Source organism: Herpailurus yagouaroundi, unplaced genomic scaffold (assembly GCF_014898765.1).
Source record: "Herpailurus yagouaroundi ecotype Mexico unplaced genomic scaffold, PumYag 28, whole genome shotgun sequence".
Lineage (NCBI taxonomy): Eukaryota > Metazoa > Chordata > Mammalia > Carnivora > Felidae > Herpailurus > Herpailurus yagouaroundi.
In genome coordinates, this window is record NW_024412376.1 from 148,010,370 (window position 1) to 148,029,680 (window position 19,311).

Sequence of the window (19,311 nt, forward strand, 5' to 3'; positions counted from 1 at the left end):
AAATAATTTTTAGTATAGGTATGTCCTAAATATTTAATGGGATATATATATATATAATATATATATATATTATATATATATATATTACATATATATATTATATAAGCCATATAAGCCAGCCATTCCACTTCTAGGTATTTACCCAAGAAAAGTAAAAATATATGTCCACTGTACATAGTATTCATAGCATCTTTCTTCGTAATAGCCCTAAACTGGAAACATCTCAAATGTCCATGAACAAAAGAAGGGATAAATAAATGATGATATATCCATACAGTGCATTACTATCCAGTAATAAAAGGGAATGAACTATGGATACACAAAAAGCATGGATGAATATCGAAGTAATTATTCTGAGTGAGAGAAGCCTGACAAAAAAGAGTATATACCAAATTATTCCATTTACATGAAATTCTAGAAAATATCAACTCGTTTATAGTGACAGAAAGCTGACGAGTGATTGCCTAGGGCATGCAAGGGTTGGGGTGAAATGTGGGACAGGGGATGCATTTGAAACTTCTGGGAGGGATAGATATATTGATTACCTAGATTTTGAGGATGGTTTCATGGGTGTTTACATGTGTCAAAACCCATCAAGTTGTGTTCTTTAAATATATGCAGTATGTTGTATGTCAATTACACTTCAGTGAAGCTGTAAAATTTTATTTTTAATTTTCCTGTGTGAATTAGCTGTATATGTAACAGTGTGTGAATCTTCGTGGTGGATAAAACAAGCATTTTATTTACTCAGGAAAGAGGACTGACAACCATAAAAAGTTAAATGAAAGCACAAGCATTAAACAAAATGAAATTGGGATCATATTTGCAAATATTAAACCAATGTATTTTAATTTCCCCTACAACTCATGTTCCTTTGAAGCTTTCTCCCTCAGAGACAGTCCCAAAGCTTATAACCAGAGAGTGGAAGAAAAGAGATACTTGACTTCATTAACAAATGATGGGCTTGCCAATTAAGCCTGGTGGGGAAAGAGTGGGTTTCCTACATTTCTTTAGTTATATCAAAGGATAGATTTGGAGGTCTAGCCCAAAGATTTTTTTTTAATGGTTATTTATTTATTTATTTATTTTTCAGAGACAGAAACAGAGAGAGAGAGAGAGAGGAAGGGACAGAGAATCCCAAGCAGGCTCCACACTGTCAGTGCAGAGCCTGACTCAGGGTTTGAACTCAGGAACCATGAGATCATGACCTGAGCCGAAATCAAAAGTTGGGCACTTAGCCAACTGAGCCACCCAGGCCCCCTAGCTCAAAGATTTTTCTATCAATGGTGGAGAGACAATTTTCCTTCTGCTTGTGACAACTAGATACAATGGTTGAAAGAGTATAAGGAGGGAAGAGAAAAATTCACTCTTTCCAGCCAAAGGATGGTGGGGGACAGAAGAAAGGAGCAGAATTTGAAAGAGGAAACCAGATGCCATGGTTGTCCCTTCTCACATCCTCTCAATATCCTCTGTGCTCCCGCCCCTACACATTACTAGTCCTCACAAGGACTGACTCTCAAGCTTAGACACAGGGAAGCCCTGGGGCACAGGGACTTCTATCTTCCTTCCATTGGAAGATGCCAGTCTTGCAGACCCTCCGCCCATACGTGAGGTTCAACCAGTGTCTCTGTTTGCCGTAACCAAGAGGAAGAGCCTGAGGATTCCCTGAATCTTCCCAGCTTTCCGTGTGGTTTGAAGGTGTCCAGAAACACGTGTGTGCCCTGAGGGAGAAATGTGGAAGGAAGCTGAGGGTGCTGGCTGCCTTCTCTAGCAGGGGCTGCAGCTATGGGAATCTTTAGACATCAATGAAAGCAAGAGTGGAGTTCATTGGAGAGGATGTCCCTGAAGCACTGCCCAGGCCAAGGGAAGGGACCACAAGTTTGCTGACAGCAGATATTTGCTTCAGAGGCTGGCTCAATGACTAGACAGTCTGAAGACTTTATACACGTACCACAAGGATCCTGCATGTCCCACCATTACCCCATCTTACGAGGGAATTTTGGGGGTGAGGGTGGGGGGTGAATCTGGAAGAGGAGACATTTTACATAATGAATCTGAACATCATCCAAAGACACTGTATTAGTTTATTACTTTGGGCTAAATAGTTCCCTCACTCCACTTCCCACCCATCCCCACCAATACCCATGGGATGCACACTCAAAAGTAAGTCTAGATTATAGACAAACTAAAGAAAATATATTTCCAGTGCACATCTGCGTGTAAGGTACATACCCTTACAACCCATTACCAAGAAAACGCGAGATGTTCAAGGCATTCTATGATGGAGAGCAACAGTGGTAGTTAGGAAGTGAGGGATAGTCACAGAGGTGGGGACTGAGTCCTGCCAGCTGGGCACGATTTTGGCCAGGCAGATTAGAGAAGCATATCTGATGGGGAGAACTGCCTAAACAAGGGTCTGTGGGAGAGGACATGCACAGTGGGGGAGAGAGTGGAGCAGAGAGCTCCTGTTGACGGAGGAACTCTGATGCCCCACTTTGTTAGCATGACCAAGGAACTCAGCAGTGAGTGAGCTCAGAAAAGCTCAGAAAATGCCAGCTTTGAGCAGGCATGGGCTTGTCTTCTGGAAACTTTGCAGAGAGAAAGCCAGAGAACGTGGCCACCCAAATGTCAGTTGGTCTCTCAATAGGTCAAGAAGCTGAACGTGGCTATCTGATGGTTCCTGGTGCTCACAGAGTGACAAACTGCTTCAACATGTCACTTAGAGAGACTGAGGTAACTGGTTTTTTTTTTTTTATTTTTTTTTTAACGTTTATTCATTTTTGAGAGAGACAGAGCATGAGGAGGGGAGGGGCAGAGAGAGAGGGAGACACAGAATCCGAAGCAGGCTCCAGGCTCTGAGCTGTCAGCACAGAGCCCGACACGGGGCTTGAACTCATGAACCGCGAGATCATGACCTGAGCTGAAGTCGGATGCTTAACCGACTGAGCCACCCAGGTGCCCCAGAGACTAGGATGATTCTTTACAGGGCAAGTCTAAAGCACTAGAAACACCAAGGGTCATCCTCCTAGTAAGTCGACCTACGGACACCAGGGAGTCAGAATGAAGGCTGGCTGATACCTAGTAAGAAGAGCTCTTATTTTCTAGTTTTAATTCAGTCCATGAAGAATATGTGCTGGATCGATCACTGAGAACTGGCCTGGTTCATATTTCATGTCACTTCCTGTAGCCAGGCTGCTCAGCCAGGCAGAACTTGCTGAGAGGTCATGGAGTAGGAAGGGTGTTATTGTATGCAGCTCTGATGGCTGGACACAGCTTACCCCCACATACGCCTCCAACTCCCTGCCTAATGTGTTTTTAATTGATTGTCACTCTCAAGCACCCTTGTCCCTTTCCTTCTCTGACCTTGGCTTCCTGCAGCAGGACATGTTGTCATGGGACCCACACCAGGCCTCCTGTCTGCACCTGGAGTGCCCGCATGCCTCAGGTGAGTGCTGGTTTGAGAAGCCCACCTACTGCTTCCCTCCACGTGGCATGAAAAAGAGATTGTATCTGGAGTGGCTCACAGCTCTGGACAGGAAGAACAGAGTTGTTTGGGCAAGACCACAGGCGAGGTTGGTCGGGACAAACCCAGGGGACTGTCGGGTGGTTCCCAAACTGTTTGTATATAAGGGTCCCACGTTGACTCCAAAATAAAAGAAAGCAATAGAAAGCTTATATCTATTAGACAGGCCCCATCCGGGAACACCGACCATACTAAACACTGGCAAAGGTGAGGAGCAACAGGAACTCTCGTTCATTGCCGATGGGAACGCAAAACAGGACCGCCATGTTGGAAGACATTTTGGTGGTTTCTCACAAAACTGAACGTACTCTTAACATACACTCCAGCAATTGCACTCCTTGGTATTTACCAAATGAGTTGAGAACTTCTGTCTACACAAAAAAAACGTGCACGTGGATGTTTACGGCAGCTTTATTAGTAATTACCAAAATATGGACGCAAGATGCCCTTCAGTAGGTGAATAGATAAATAATAAGCTGTAGTACTTCCAGACAGTGGAATATTATTCAGAGCGAAAAAGAAATGCACTGTCAAGCCATGAGAAAACATGGAAGAAAATTAAATGCATATTACTGAGTGAAAGAAACCAATCTGAAAAGGTCACATACCATATGATTGCAGCTATATGACAGTCTGGAAAAGACAAAGCTATGGAGACCGTAAAAAGTTCAGTGGTTGCCAGAGTGTGTGACGGGAAAGGACAGAGATGAATAGTGGATCATGGAAGATTTTTAGGGCAGCGAAAATACTCTTTATGATACCATAATGATGGATACGTGTCTTTATACATTTGTCCCAACCCACAGACCATACGGCACCATGAGTAAGCCATAATGTAAACTATGGTCATCTTGGAGCTGACTCCAAGGTCTGATATTTGAGGACTGGACTTTTTTACTCCTCCCGGGCACCGAGACTTCGGTCCCCCTTCTTTTTTTATTCCAACTATTCGGCAAACCAGCTCACGTTTCTAGTCCCCCAGGAAGTGGAAGAGAATGAACACTTCTTGGCTACTGACCATTTACTTGGTACTTTCTGCCCATTATATCTGTAAGCAGGGATCCTCGCAGGACCTGATCTATCCATCGAGAGCAGACGAAGGGTACCCCACCTCTCAAGAAACTGTTTGCACGCTCGGATCTGCATGGAGGCCAGAATGTCTCCTGGGAGTGTATCTTGATTGCTGTTCGTGGTTGAGGTTCAGACAAGCCTGACAGACTTGAGGGCCACGGATTGGCAAAGTCTTACAGAGGGCAGGGAGGAAATTGACCCTAGGGACTCAGACTCAGCAACGGGCCCCAAGGGCGGTGCGGGAGAACTGAACTGGGTTTGCTGTGGTACCTGTCAGAGGGTGTCTCCTGAACCCTGCCATTCTGGAAGCATTTCCACATTTGAAAGAGCTGTTTCACTAAATTCTGACCAGGCTGTGGAGTTCACCAACTGATTATAAATGAGGGAGAGCATGTCTTCTATCCGCATTTCCCTCTTCCAAGCAATTACCCCAAGTCATGGATCTAGCCCAGGGTACCACTGACATAGATATTTGTTAGGCGAGGGAGTCAGGCTGCCCGGCATCACGACGTTCAAGCCCTCTGCTGTTTGTGAGTGAATCTCTATTGCAGCCCCACCAAATGGCCAGCTGATCAGACGTAGGGGGACCGGGGGCTGGTGGGTGGAGGGGAACACCCAACACTGGGAAACATCAGGACTATTTATAGCCTGTTTTCCAAGAGGGGAATTTCTTCATGAGCAGAGGAGCTGTTGTAAATCAGGTATCAATATTAATGTCAGCTCAGCGGGATTCCCAGGGTGTTGAAATCTGAGACATTTGGTGTATATGGCACTCAATTCTCACAATACCTCTGAAAGTAACTACATATTTTCCCCACTTTACAGATGAATAAACTACTGTTGCAGTCATACTGAGTCACAAGCCACTATAAAATCTCAGTGGCACATAGCCAGAAGCATTTATTTCTTGCTCAGGCACCTGTAGGTTGGCTGTGGTTCAGCTGATCCAGGCTGGACTCAGCTGGACCTGTTTGCAGGCTCTGGGGCACGTCCGGGCATGCTCAACTTGTCAATCTCATGGCAAAAGGCTCAAAAATCCAACTGTGCCAGCATATTTAAGGCTTTCATTCACATCATTTCTCCTAACTTCCCATTGGCTAAAGCAAGTCACATGGGTAAGCCATGTGGGGAGAGAAGCCAATGCTTCCTGTGGAGGAGGGTGGGGCATTACTTTGAACTTCTACTTGTCTGCTCCCAAAGCTAGAGAAGCTTTCTTGCAGCCTTTGTTAACCGCTCCCTCCTATGAATTCCTAGGTTTGTTGTCTTTACCACTCAACAAAGCAATTAATTGCATACTTTTGTCCTATCGTTCGGGTCTTTGTTCTTTGACATTTGCCTTTGTCTCCCCAGGGGGATTGTTGAGGGGACCCAGGGACGCTTCTGGGTCACCCCAGCCCTGCACAATGCTGATATATAGAAGGACCACGGTAAGTAATTACAGAAGGACCGGTCAGGTATATCATTGTACCAAGAAGCCTGCAGTGAATACCACTTTGAGTATTCTGGCAGATTACATGAAAACAAGCCCAAAAGAGCCCGGTGTGTAACTGCAAACCCCCAGTGCTGGGAGAATTTGACAAGCCTTTGCTATTTCCGGGGATCTGCCATCAACAGGTACCGCGGGATTAATCAGCACTGTGTCCTCCTTGCAGACTTAATTAGCAGCTCTTGTCGAAACCCAGCTTCTTGTTAAAACCAGACTTTAAAAAAGAAACTGTTCCAAGCTTATACCCTTACTTTCAGTTACGTGTCATCCAGATATGAGACTAAAATCTCACTTTTTTAAAACTGAGTTATAATTGACATGTAACGTTGTGAAGTTTAAAGTATACAACGTGTTGATCTGATACACTTCCACGTTGCTATGTGATAGCTACCACGGCGTTAGCTAACACTTCCATCATATCACATAATTATCATTTCTTTTCTGTGGTGAGAACAAGTAAGATCTATTCTCTTAGTCACTTCCAAGTATGTAATACAGTATTACTGAAAATTAACAATACACAGTATAGTTTAAAATTTAAAACAGACCTACCATATGATCCAGCAATCTCACTTCTGGGTATATATCCAAAGGAAGTGGAAATAGGATATAGAAAAGATGTCTGAACTCCCATGTTTATTGCAGCATTATTCACAATAGCCAAGATATAGAAACAATTTAAGTGTCCCTCAATGGGATGGATGAAGACATTATGTGTGTGTGTGTGTGTGTGTGTGTGTGTGTGTATACATTCATAATGGAATATTATTCAGCCATGAGAAAGAAGGACATACAGCCATTTGCATCAGTATGGATAGACCTTGCAGGCATTATGCTGAGTGAGATACATCAGATAGAAAAAAACAAATAGTGTGTGATATCACTTATATGTAGAATCTAAAAAGCCTGAACTCTGGGGCACCTGGGTGGCTCAGTTGGTTAAGTATCCAACTCTTAGTTTCAACTCAGGTCATGATCTTACAGTTCGTGAGTTTGAGCCCCACATTGGGCTCTGCGCTGAGAGTGCAGAGCCTGCTTGGGATTCGCTCTCTCTGCCCCCCTCCACGCCCCCTCAAAATAAATAAATAAACTTAAAAAAAAAAAAAAGACAACTTCTAGAAACAAAGAAGTAGAATAGTGATTACCAGGTACTTGCAGGTGGAGGAATTTGGGATGTGGGTCAAAGGACACAAATCTGCAGTTCAAAAATGTATATGTTCTGGGAATCTAATGCACACAATCTCATTTTCTTTTTTTTTAACTTTTTTTTTTTTAATTTTAGAAAGAGAGAGAGAGAAAGCACAATTGGGGGAGGGGGCAGAGGGAGAGAGAGGATCTTAAGCAGGCTCCATGATCATCGTGGATCCCATAACTGTGAGATCATGACCTGTGTGGAAATCAGGAGTTGGATGTTTAACCAACCGAGCCACCCAGGCACCCCTACAAAATTTCATTTTCAAAAGAGAGTCAGTTATTCAAGAATGCCCTTGCCCTAGTCAAATGGAGATGGCGATAATGTGAGTTAACACTTAACTAAGCACTTACTATGTACAAGGATCACGTATTTATCCCCTTGTTCAATCTTCATCTTACTTAATCTAATAGCTATTGTAATTATCCCTTATAGCTATCGTAATTATCCCTTATAACTATTATAATTATATAATTATTATAATTATCCCCCATTTTGCAGCTGGGTGAAACGAAGTTTACAGAGATAATGGGACTTGCCCAGGGTCCCAGTGCTTACAAACAGTAGTGCTGGGAAATAAAACACTGACCAGAAAAAAAAATCTGTGTTCTTTCATACTCACCACTAAATCCCTACTGCATTCTTGTTTATGTTAATGAATTATTTCAAACATTATAAAAGTACAGAAAATAATACTAGCATACCTACCAACCAGTTTTGTAAAATGTTACCTTTTTCTTTTTTCTTTCAGTGATTTTTTTAAGTTTATTTATTTTGAAAGAGAGAGAGAGAGCAGGGCTCCTGGGTGGCTCCGTCGGTTAAGCGTCCAACTTCGGCTCAGGTCATGATCTCACAGTTCGTGGGTTCGAGCCCCATGTGGAGCTCTGTGCTGACAGCTCAGAGCCTGGAGCCTGCTTCAAATTCTGTGTCTCGCTCTCTCTCTCATTCTCACCTCACCTGCTCATTCTCTGTCTCTGTCTCTCAAAAATAAATAAACATTAAAAAATATTTTTTAAATAAAAAGAGAGAGAGGGAAAGAGCATGTGAGTAGGGGAGGAGTGGAGAGAAAGGGAGAGAGACAGAATCCCAAGCAGGCTCTGCACTGTCAGCACAGAGCCCAATGCAGGGCTAGAGCCCATGAACTGTGAGATCATGACCTGAGCCTAAATTAAGAGCCAGAATATGACCTACAAGCATCCCTCCTCTATACTCAGGGGTAACCATTACTTGAATTTAGTATTTTTAATTCCAGTGTATTTTTAATGTTTACTATATATATAAATAAACACAAACATTATGTAGAATTACTGTGAATTTTTAAAATTTTATTTACATAATATCCTTCCAAAATTTGCTTTTCATCCCACCTGATGTGTTTGAGCTTTATCCGTGTTGATACACATAGGAATATTGCAATATATTTTATTGTGTAAGTATACCATTAGTTATTCATTTCCCTGTTAATTTTTGTTAGTACAAACAGTACATCAATGGATGTTTTCTGTCCATGTTTCTTCATGCACATTTGCCAGAACTTTTGTGTGAAAAGTACCGAAAAGTGCGACTACTGTGTCGAAGGGTGTGCGTATTTTCTGCGTTGATTGCTGTGCGGTTCTCCAGTGTGGTGACACCCACTTAAACTGCCACCAGCGGGAGATGAGAGTTCCCCATATCTTATATTCTCACCCACGCTTGGGATTGGTAGAATTTTCCAACCTACTAGCGGTAAAATGGTAGCTCATTTTAATGTATAGTTTTCTGATTGTTAGAAGTGAATGTTAATCTTCAATTGAGCAGGCCTGTTTCTTCTTCTGTGGCTGTTTTGGTCTTGTTGGGTGTCCATTTTCACATTGAATTGTTTGTCTTTTTCTTATTGACTTGGAACTCTGGATCCCAACCTTCAGGTGGTTACATGTGTTGAAAATATATTCATTCCTCCAGTGTATGACTTATCTTTTCGCCTTTTTAATGATGTCTTTAATTGTATAGAAAGTTTAAATTTTGGAGTGCCTGGGAGACTCAGTCGGTTGAGTGTCCAACTCTTGATTTCAGCTCAGGTCATGATCTCACGGTTCCTGGGATTGAGCCCTGTGTCAGGCCCCGTGCTGACAGCAAGGAGCCTGCTTGGGATTCTCTCTCTCCCTCTCTCTCTCTGCCCCTCCCCCTGCTCTCTCTCTCTCTCTCTCTCAAAATAAATAAATCAGCTTAAAAAATATTTTTTGAATCTCAATGTACTTAATTTGGTAAATTTTAAATATATTAATCTTTTTTTAGGATAGTAATAATAATTATTATTTCATTATTTTTTTCTTCAAAATTTTTTTTTTTTTAATTCTAGTTAGTTAACATATAAGTGTGGGACGCCTGGGTGGTTCAGTCGGTTGAGCATCTGACTTCGGCTCAGGTCAGGATCTCACGGTCCGTGGGTTGGAGCCCAGCATTGGTCTCTGTGCTGACAGCTCAGAGCCTGGAGCCTGAATTCTGTGTCTCCCTCTCTCTCTGCCCCTCCCCTGCTCATGCTCTGTCTCTCTCTGTCTCAAAAATAAATAAACATTAAAAAAATTTTAAAACAAAAAACTTAGAAGTGGAACAGTGGTTTCAGGAGTAGAATTTAGTGATCCATCACTTACATATGATACCCCATACTCATCCCAACAAGTGCCCTCCTCAAGGCCCACCACCATTTAGCCCACCCCCCCCCGCCTCTCTCCTTCAACCCTCAATTTGTTCTCTATCATTAAGAGCCTCTTATAGTTTGCTTCCCTCTCCTTTTTTTCCCCTTTCCCATATGTTCGTCTGTTTTGTTTCTCAGATTCCACATAAATATATTAATATTTTACCTGAAAGACAATACATACATACAGCTTAAAATTCAAGAAGTACAAAGGGCCTATAGTGACAAGCCTCCTCTTGCTTTCTCAGTCACCCTGTTTCCCTTGGCATCCTTCCAAACTTATTTATGCACATAAAAATAAAGTATAAACATTTTCACCTTTGAACCCCAATATCAACATACTGTATACACTGTTGTATGTGGTGGTTTTAAGGTTTTTTCACCCTTTATCTATACCTTGAAGATTATTCTGTATCAGCACTAAAGAGTTTACACTTTACAGCTCCAGTATTCCATAGAAAGAATGTACTATAATTAACATTTAACCAGTTCCTGATGAATATTTGGTAGTTTGCCAACTTTTGTGAATACAAACAATGTTGCACTGAGTAACCTTGTTCTTTTATCACTATTCACATGTGTGTATATATGTCTAGGGAACAAATCCTTAGATATGGAAATGCATGGTCGAAGGGTATATGCAACTGTACTTTTGACAGATTATTGCCAAATTCCTTCTATAGGGTTGTGAAAATTTGCTCTCCACAGCCCTGTAAGAGGGTCTGTTTTCTAGACCACAGATGATATCATAAATCAGACTTCTGGATTTTTACCAACCTGATAGGTACAAAATAGGATCTCAGTGTAGTAATGAAAATGTTGCCATTTACGTTTCCATTGCTATTAGTGAGGTTGACATTTAAAAGTGTAGATTTTTTAAAGACCACTTGTATAAATTTTTCTGTGATCTGTTTGTTCATATCAAATTATTGGTACCGTACTGATTTGCAAGAAGGCTTATATTTCTTAGTGAAATTAGCTCTTTGTGATGTAAGCTGTAAATTTTTTTTCCAGAGGGTTCCTTAATTTTTTGACTATGGTCATGGTTTTTGTCAGTTTGTTTGCTTTTAAGTAATCTATACACCCAACATGGAGCTTGGGCTTGAATTTAAAACCCAGAGATCAAGAGATCAAGAGTCACACACTCTGCTGACTGAGCCAGCCAGTGTGTGTATATATACACACGTATCACTTATTGAATAATCCTTTCTGTCTCAATAGATTAGTAATGGCACTCTTGAAGATAATAAAATTTCCATGTATATGAGGATCTATTTTGAGGTCTTTCTAGTCTGCTTGTCTATTCCAGTGCTTCATAACCTTTTCACAACATGAATACATAAAAAAAGGTCATCTTTGATTTGCACATTGGTGGTCCCTCCCGGGGCTTCAGCGGCTCCAGGCCACCCCAGGCTTCCCCAGACCACCCCAAGAGTTGAGAGGATCAATATCCCAGGACATTTTTAACACCATGGAAGAGAGTCAAGTCTATTTATCTCATAGTCAAGCTGCTTTATGTCTATAATTACAGTTGACTCTTAACACAGGTTTGAACGGTGCAAGTCCACTTATACATGGATTTTTTTTGATACAGTAGAGTATTGTAAATGTATTTTCTCTTCGTTATGATTTTCTTAATAACATTTTCTTTTCTGTAGATTTTTTCTTCAAAATTTCTTAAGTGACCCATTTCTGTCCCTTGCTTTTCTAAAAGAATTTTTAAAGGAGGTAATTTACAGATTGGAGATCTTGAAATTTTGGAGACTTGAAATGGAGACTCAAAATACAAATTTATGCCAGTCAGTCTCCCTATCCATGAACATGGTATACATCATTTATTCATTATGATCTTCCTTTCAATGAAGGTTTATAATTTTTATTCAAAAGGTTTAGCAAATCTTTTGTTAGATCTCTTCTTTGGTATATTATTGTTTTGTGGATATTGTGTGTAAATTGTGCCTTTTTTCTCTTGCTTAAAGTATGAGGAGAATATGATAATGATAACAATAATATTAATAGTACTACTACTTATACAGTAGTATATACCTCCTATATAGACAAGCATTATTCTAAGGACTTTACATATTTTAACTTACTCGGTCTTCAGAAAAGCCCTATTAAGTACTTTTACTATTATTCCCATTTTATAAATGAAGGGGCCGAGGCATTGACAAATTATTTAACTTGCCCAAAGTCATCCAGTTGGTGGATGGCAGTCTTGCTTTGGGGGATGAATTTTTAAAGATTTGAAGACACCACACATTTACTTAACACAAAGCCTCTGAGAGAGGTCAGGAGGGAAGGAGACATTTAAAAAACAAATGGTCTGAGACAGAGATTGGGGCACATGTTTTCCATCTCCCAGTAATCCTGTAAAATGCAGACACCAAGACCCAGATAGATGAATAATTCACCCCAGATCATCTCATCTTTCAGGTTGGACACAGAGCATAATGTAAGTGTGCATCTGCCCGCCTCCAGACCCCCTGTTGTGTGGTTGCTGTTTTCACATACTAGAGAGCCAATAGTGTCATGAGCTTTCAAGAGTAGGAGGCTTCATAACCCCAAGTCAGTGCCGGCTCCCTAATGCCAAGTATGAATATAAACGAAGCATAAAGAAAGAAAATGCTTCATCTTTATGAGTGTTTTCAAAGTATCGTCAGACCTTCACTACTTGAAGCAGTTAATAAAAGTGGGGAGGCTATCAATAGATCTCCTTCCTGGTTATCAGAGGGACCTCTAAAGGGGGTCAAGATGCTCTGTCAATGAACACATATAATAAATGGGAATTCTGTGCAAGGCACTAGATCCTTCCTACACTCACTGAGATGGCTGATACCCGCTCTTTAGCTACTTAGGGGACATACCAACCACAAGAGCCTGATTCCATAGCAGGTAGCAATCCTCAGAAAAGGAGTGTCACAGCCAGAATACCATCTGCCCTCAGCTATCTAGACTGATCAGTGAGATAGACTAAATATATTTTTTTTAATTTTTTTTTTAACGTTTATTTATTTTTGAGACAGAGAGAGACAGAGCATGAATGGGGAGGGGCAGAGAGAGAGGGAGACACAGAATCGGAAGCAGGCTCCAGGCTCTGAGCCATCAGCCCAGAGCCCGACGTGGGGCTCGAACTCATGGACCGTGAGATCGTGACCCAAGCTGAAGTTGGAGGCTTAACCGACTGAGCTACCCAGGCACCCCTAGACTAAATATATTTTTAAAATCACAAGTCTCATCCTCTGGAAAGCAAATTCTATTAGAGTAATGAGATCTTATGTTTTTCTCCAAACAAAGCTCTGAGATTCTGGCTCTATTTTAATTTTTGTTTAAATATATATTTTTTGGACCAATTACAAAAGTAACATGTAAACTACAAAAAAAAAATCTGGAGAATATGAGAAAGTACAAAAATCTCCATAATTTCCTTAGCTGAGGACTCCCATTGTTAATAGGGCTTATACTTCGAGGCTTTGGAGGTAGATCGATGACAGCTAGATTAGCAGTCAGTACCGCTTTGTAAACGTTTTTGACTTAATTCTTGTTTTCACTTAACAAGGCATTATTTTTCTTTACCATATTTTTAATAGCTGAATTGTATTACATTACATGGATATATTGTATTTGGCTTATCCAATGCTGCCATATGGGATATTTAGGTTATCTCTGATTTTTGGTTATTACAAAAACTCTGAGAAAAAAAGCCTTGTAGTCAAATCTGTAGTTTCCATACTAATTTACTTGGGGTAAAGTCACAGAAGTAGAATTGTTAGATCATTGAGTGTATACAGTTTAAAACTTGCTGTCTACATCTGTCTCTGCTCGGCATCTCAGGTTGGGGCTGGCATGACCACTCTGCTTAAGATGTTTGGATTTCCAGCAGGAGTCACAGCAACTCTAGCTTCCGGGGGTAAAGCTGCACTGGAGAGCTCAGCAGCTGGCTTCTCACTGCTGGCCTGCTGTACTGGGACCCTTGGTAACCACTCTTCCCCCTGTGGTTCTTGCCCTGAAGAATTAACATCAGAAGCACTCATGGTACCCTCTGAACTCTAGAGGTTCAGAACCTAAAACTTGGTAGAATCTAGAACTTCTAGAACTTGGAGTGAGAACTGTCAGCTCAAGGTTAGAAACAGCTCTGAAAATCTCTTGGGGATCTGGTCAGGGTTAGAAGGAAGATAAAACTGCCTTTTGACCTTGATTTTATTTTATTTTATTTTTTAAAATTTTTTTAACGTTTATTTATTTTTGAGACAGAGCATGAATGGGGGAGGGTCAGAGAGAGAGGGAGACACAGAATCTGAAACAGGCTCCAGGCTCCGAGTTGTCAGCACAGAGCCCGACGCGGGGCTCAAACTCACGGAGTGCGAGATCATGACCTGAGCCGAAGTCGGACACCCAACCGACTGAGCCACCCAGGCGCCCCTTGACCTTGATTTTAGATAAAGGAGTCAAGTGACTCTCCAACAAGCGCTGAAATTCTATAAAATAGAGTTCTGCTATAGTTTACTAAAGGCCCATGTGATATTTCAGTTCCAGTGGCTAAAACATACGGAGGCAAACGAAGCTCCAGCTTATATTAATTGAGTCATTTTTAACTTGTTTTTATTTTTCATTGCAATTGAATTAAACTTTGTTTCCACCCTTTTTTTTTTTAACGTTTTTTATTTATTTTGGGACAGAGAGAGACAGAGCATGAACGGGGGAGGGGCAGAGAGAGAGGGAGACACAGAATCGGAAACAGGCTCCAGGCTCTGAGCCATCAGCCCAGAGCCTGACGCGGGGCTCGAACTCACGGACCGGACCGCGAGATCGTGACCTGGCTGAAGTCAGATGCTTAACCGACTGCGCCACCCAGGCGCCCCTGTTTCCACTCTTTAAAAGAGAGTGTGTGGACTTTGAAGCCGGATGATCTGGGCTAAAATCCTGGCTTTTACATTTCTTAGAGATCTGCCTTGAGCAAGAGACCTAATTTCTTTTTGCCTCAGTTTTCACATTTGTAAAATGGGCATCAGAATAGCTACTTCATAGGCTATCGCAAGGATTAAATGAGAAGGCAAAAGTTGTGCGCATGAGTGCACTAGCATACAGAAAATACTTAGGAAACATGAATCCTATTTCCTTCTAAATTCCACAGGAGATCTGGTGTGGCATATACATTATAAATATGGAGTCCTTCCTTAGTGGTTTTATTTACAATTTCACATTCATTGACTATCACAAATCAGAAGGCGGTCTTATTTCAGTCAAGCATTCCCTTACAATAACCAAGAGGTAGAAACAGCCCAAATCTCCATTGGTGGAGGAAAGGGTAAGCAATTTGTGGTATGTACATACAGTGGAGGGTTATTCAGTCATAAGAAGGTAGTGGTACATATCACAATGTGGATGAACCTTGAAAACATGATACTAAGTGAAAAAAGTCAGCAACAAAAAGTCACATATTCCCCAAAGTTGTGGGAATGTTCCGGAACTAGATCGAGGCAGGTATTAAATGCCACTCAATTGTTCACTTTAAAATGGTTAATTTTATGTGATAGGAATTTCACCTGAATGAATTATTTTTATTTATTTTTTTTTCTTTTTTTAATTTTTTTTTTTCAACGTTTATTTATTTTTAGGACAGAGAGAGACAGAGCATGAACGGGGGAGGGGCAGAGAGAGAGGGAGACACAGAATCAGAAACAGGCTCCAGGCTCTGAGCCATCAGCCCAGAGCCTGACGCGGGGCTCGAACTCACGGACCGCAAGATCGTGACCTGGCTAAAGTCGGACGCTTAACCGACTGCGCCACCCAGGCGCCCCTGAATGAATTATTTTTAAAAAATCACGAGAAGACCAAAGCCATTCTTTAATGGACAAAGGAACAATCCAGCAGGAATAAAGAGCACACTCTCTAGAGGAGGTGGGCACCTCTTCTCGTTTGTAAGGTAAGGATGACAGTAGTCTCTAACTCACAGGGACCGGTGGGTAAGTAGATGAGGTAGTCCATGCAAAGAACTTAGAACAGGTCCATGCACACAGTGAATGCTCCATGTATGTTTTCCATCACCATTACTATTAATTCTTGCCCAAGAACCCACTAGAAAGCTTCCTCAAAAAGTCCTAACACAAGCCACTTTCTCCTTCATTCCTATTAAGATGACAAAAAATAAACTATGGACTCCACAGCTGAAGACACTCACAGGTCTTGATGCCCGACCCAGCTTCTTTCAAAATGCTGTTCATGAGATTCGCTGCAAGCTCAGCTTTGACAGTGATCATTCCACGCTCCCAAGTGCATACAGGTTGGTCAAAGTGAACACCAATCTTGATGCTGTGATGCTCCGAACATTGAAATGGCCGTCAAGACCAAAGGTATGGATGAGATCACCATTGTCAACATTTTGACCAGCTGCAGCAGTTAACAGAGATAGGATACTACCTTCACCTACCAGAGAAGGACCAAAAAGGAACTTGCATTTGCACTGAAGTCAGCCTTGTCTGGCCACCTGGAGACCATGATTTGAGGCCTATTGAAAACACCTGCTCAGTATGATGCTTCTGACTTGAAAGCCTCCACGTAGGGGCTGGGGACTGAGGAGGCCTCCTTTATTGAGATCATCTGCTCAAGGACCAACCAAGAGCTTCCAGAAATTAGCAAAGTCTGCAAGGAAACCTACAAGACTGATCTGGAGAAGGACATCATTTCTGACACATCTGGTGACTTCTGCAAGCTGATGGTTGCCCTGCAAAAGGATGAAGAGAAGAGGATGGCTCTGTCATCGACTATGAACTGATTGACCAAGATGCCCAGGATCGCTATGATGCTGGAGTGAAGAGGAAAGGAACTGATGTGCCCGAGTGGATCAGTGTCATGACGGAGCAGAGTGTGTCCTCTCCAGAAAGTATTTGACAGGTACAGGAGCTACAGCCTTATGACACGTTGGAGAGCCTCAAGAAGGAGGTCAAAGGAGAAACCTGGAAACTGCTTTCCTGAATCTGGTCCAGCGTATTCAGAACAAGCCCCTCTATTTTGCTGACCGACTGTACGACTCCATGAAGGGCAAGGGAACTCGCGAGAGAGTCCTGACTGGAATCATGGTCTCTCGAAGTGAAGTGGACGGTGTTGAAAACCAGGTCCTGTTTCAAGAAGTATGGCAAGTCCCTGTACTACTACAACAAGCAAGACACAAAGGGCAACTACCAGAAAGTGCTGCTGTCCCTGTGTGGTAGGGATGACTGAGCCCCAGGAGGGGTGCGACTTTGTTTCCAGCTAACAGTTCTAGAAAATAGCTTGTGACTAACAGTCCCCTTATGCCCATCCCTGAGAGGATGACGTTAGCATTGTCCCCTCCCATCCTTATTTCAGTTGCCAAACATTGCCTGCCTCTCGTGTCTAGTCTCTCCTTTTAGCCAAAGAAATGAACATTCCAAGGAGTTGGAAGTGAAATCTGTGATGTGAAACACTTTGCCTCTTATTCATACCCAGATGAATAAACTGAATATTTGCTTTATAAACAATAAATAAATAAATAAGCTGTGACTCATTTGAAAAAGAAAAGTGAGACAGAATTAACTTGAGTGTAACAAGTATCAGTGGAATCTACCATCAGGCGCTTTGCAAACACTAACACATTTATCCTCGCATCTTCTGGATACGTCGACAGGGTCCCCACGTTGCAGCTGGGGAAACTGAGATTCAAAGAGGTTAAGTGACTTGACCAATACCTCATAGACGATCAGTGGTAAATCCAGAGTTCAAACCCAGTCTAGCATTTCCCCCAAGCTCATAAGCTCCTAGTCTACTGCGTAGCTTTCCTTCTGCAAAGTCACTCTCTGGGCCAAGCTCTTGAGAGGGACAAGGGTGAGAGGTAAAAGTTGTTGGTCAGTTGGTGGGGGGAGGGAGAAGAGCCTCGGGGCAGATAGAAAGTCCTTGGGGTGAGAAATCCCTGCCGACTATTATCCCCACCACCACTGACTTTCTAATTGGCCTCTGGCCACATTCTTGATTTCTTTCATGATACATTAATCCCAAGCACCAGTCTGGGACCAGCCTGATGTGGCCTCGCTGTGCTACATTAACCCGCTGATTTGAAAGGAGTTCTAAAATACTGGCCAGGAAAGATGCATGGGAAATCTGAGACCTCTGTCTGCCCTCTTCCTCCACCCCACTCCCACTCCATACCCACTCCATCATCCAGCACTGTAAGAGAAGCTTCTACTCATGCTGGATGTGAGGGTTTCATGTCAGAGATGTCTGCCCCAATCACGCCCTGGTAGGATAATGCCTTATCCCTGCCCTCTGCCGCCCTCCCAAACCCCAATATCCCACTCAGCGGATCCACGGTTGCCTGTGTAATCGGCAATCTATAGCTGCTCAGGACATGGAGAATGACCACAGCTCATCAGCACATATGTTAGTAGTTTAGGGCCAGGGCTAACCAAGAAGTGAAAGAGCGAAAGTGAAAGGCTAACCAAGAAGCTCCCTTGCTGGAAGCTTGAGCTGGGGGTGGGAAAAGCACAGATCCACATTTTAATCCTGAAAGGCTGTGTGTTAGCCAGCCTGTGTCGACTCAGCGTTGATGACAGATCTCTGCACTCAGAGGACAGACTCCCACGGACTCTATCCAAGAGGCCGATGACTAATACCAGGCCCATTTATTCATTTATAGAGTTTGGGTATCTTAGGCGGTCGTAGATTACAGAAGGGAGGTGGAGAGAGGGTTGTAATAATAATACCAAACCCTTATTGAATTTCTACCATGCACCGTGCAGTAAAGCAAAATGCTTCACTCAGTATCTCATGTAATCTCGGCTACAACCCCTTGAGGCAGATGTCTGAATGCGTTATCTCCGGAGGAGGAAATAAGGACTTAGTAAGAGTAAAGGATTTGCTTGGGACCCTGTAGATTACCTACATTTAAGAATCCAGGTGTGACCAGTGGGGAGACCCGTGCGCCGCTCACTCCAGAGCCCTGAGGCCAGAGATGCAAACAGTTTGAACTGCAAGGACAGAGGGAGCCAAGAAGGGACGAGATTTGATCAGTATTGGAAAAGGGACACTGACAGGCCTGTCGCCCCTGGTTGTGGAGGGTGCATGGAGAAAGGGTTAATTGCAGACAGCTCCCGGTTTCCTGGCTTTCACCACCAGGTAAGTGAAGGACCACTGACAGCCATAGCTTTTCAGGACAGTAGAAGCTGATAGCGGAAACAAAGTGCTCATTTCTGCCGAAATAAACTAATAAATAGCTGCCATATGGGCTGCATTGTTTGAAAGCACCCATGAGTGAATGAAGGCATGGGAGGGTGAGAGGTATTTTTGCAGATTTATCAGGCAACCTTGGTGCACCCAGCCTGTGGAGGCCCCTGTGCTGAGCCACCCTGAAC

At 42.5% G+C, this 19,311-nt stretch overlaps 1 pseudogene; it reads left to right on the plus strand.

Annotated features, from left to right (window-relative positions):
• The first annotated feature begins 2,894 nt into the window (after nucleotides 1-2,894).
• On the plus strand, nucleotides 2,895-17,479 carry LOC121037298 (putative annexin A2-like protein; annotated as a pseudogene).
• The last annotated feature ends 1,832 nt before the right edge of the window (nucleotides 17,480-19,311 follow it).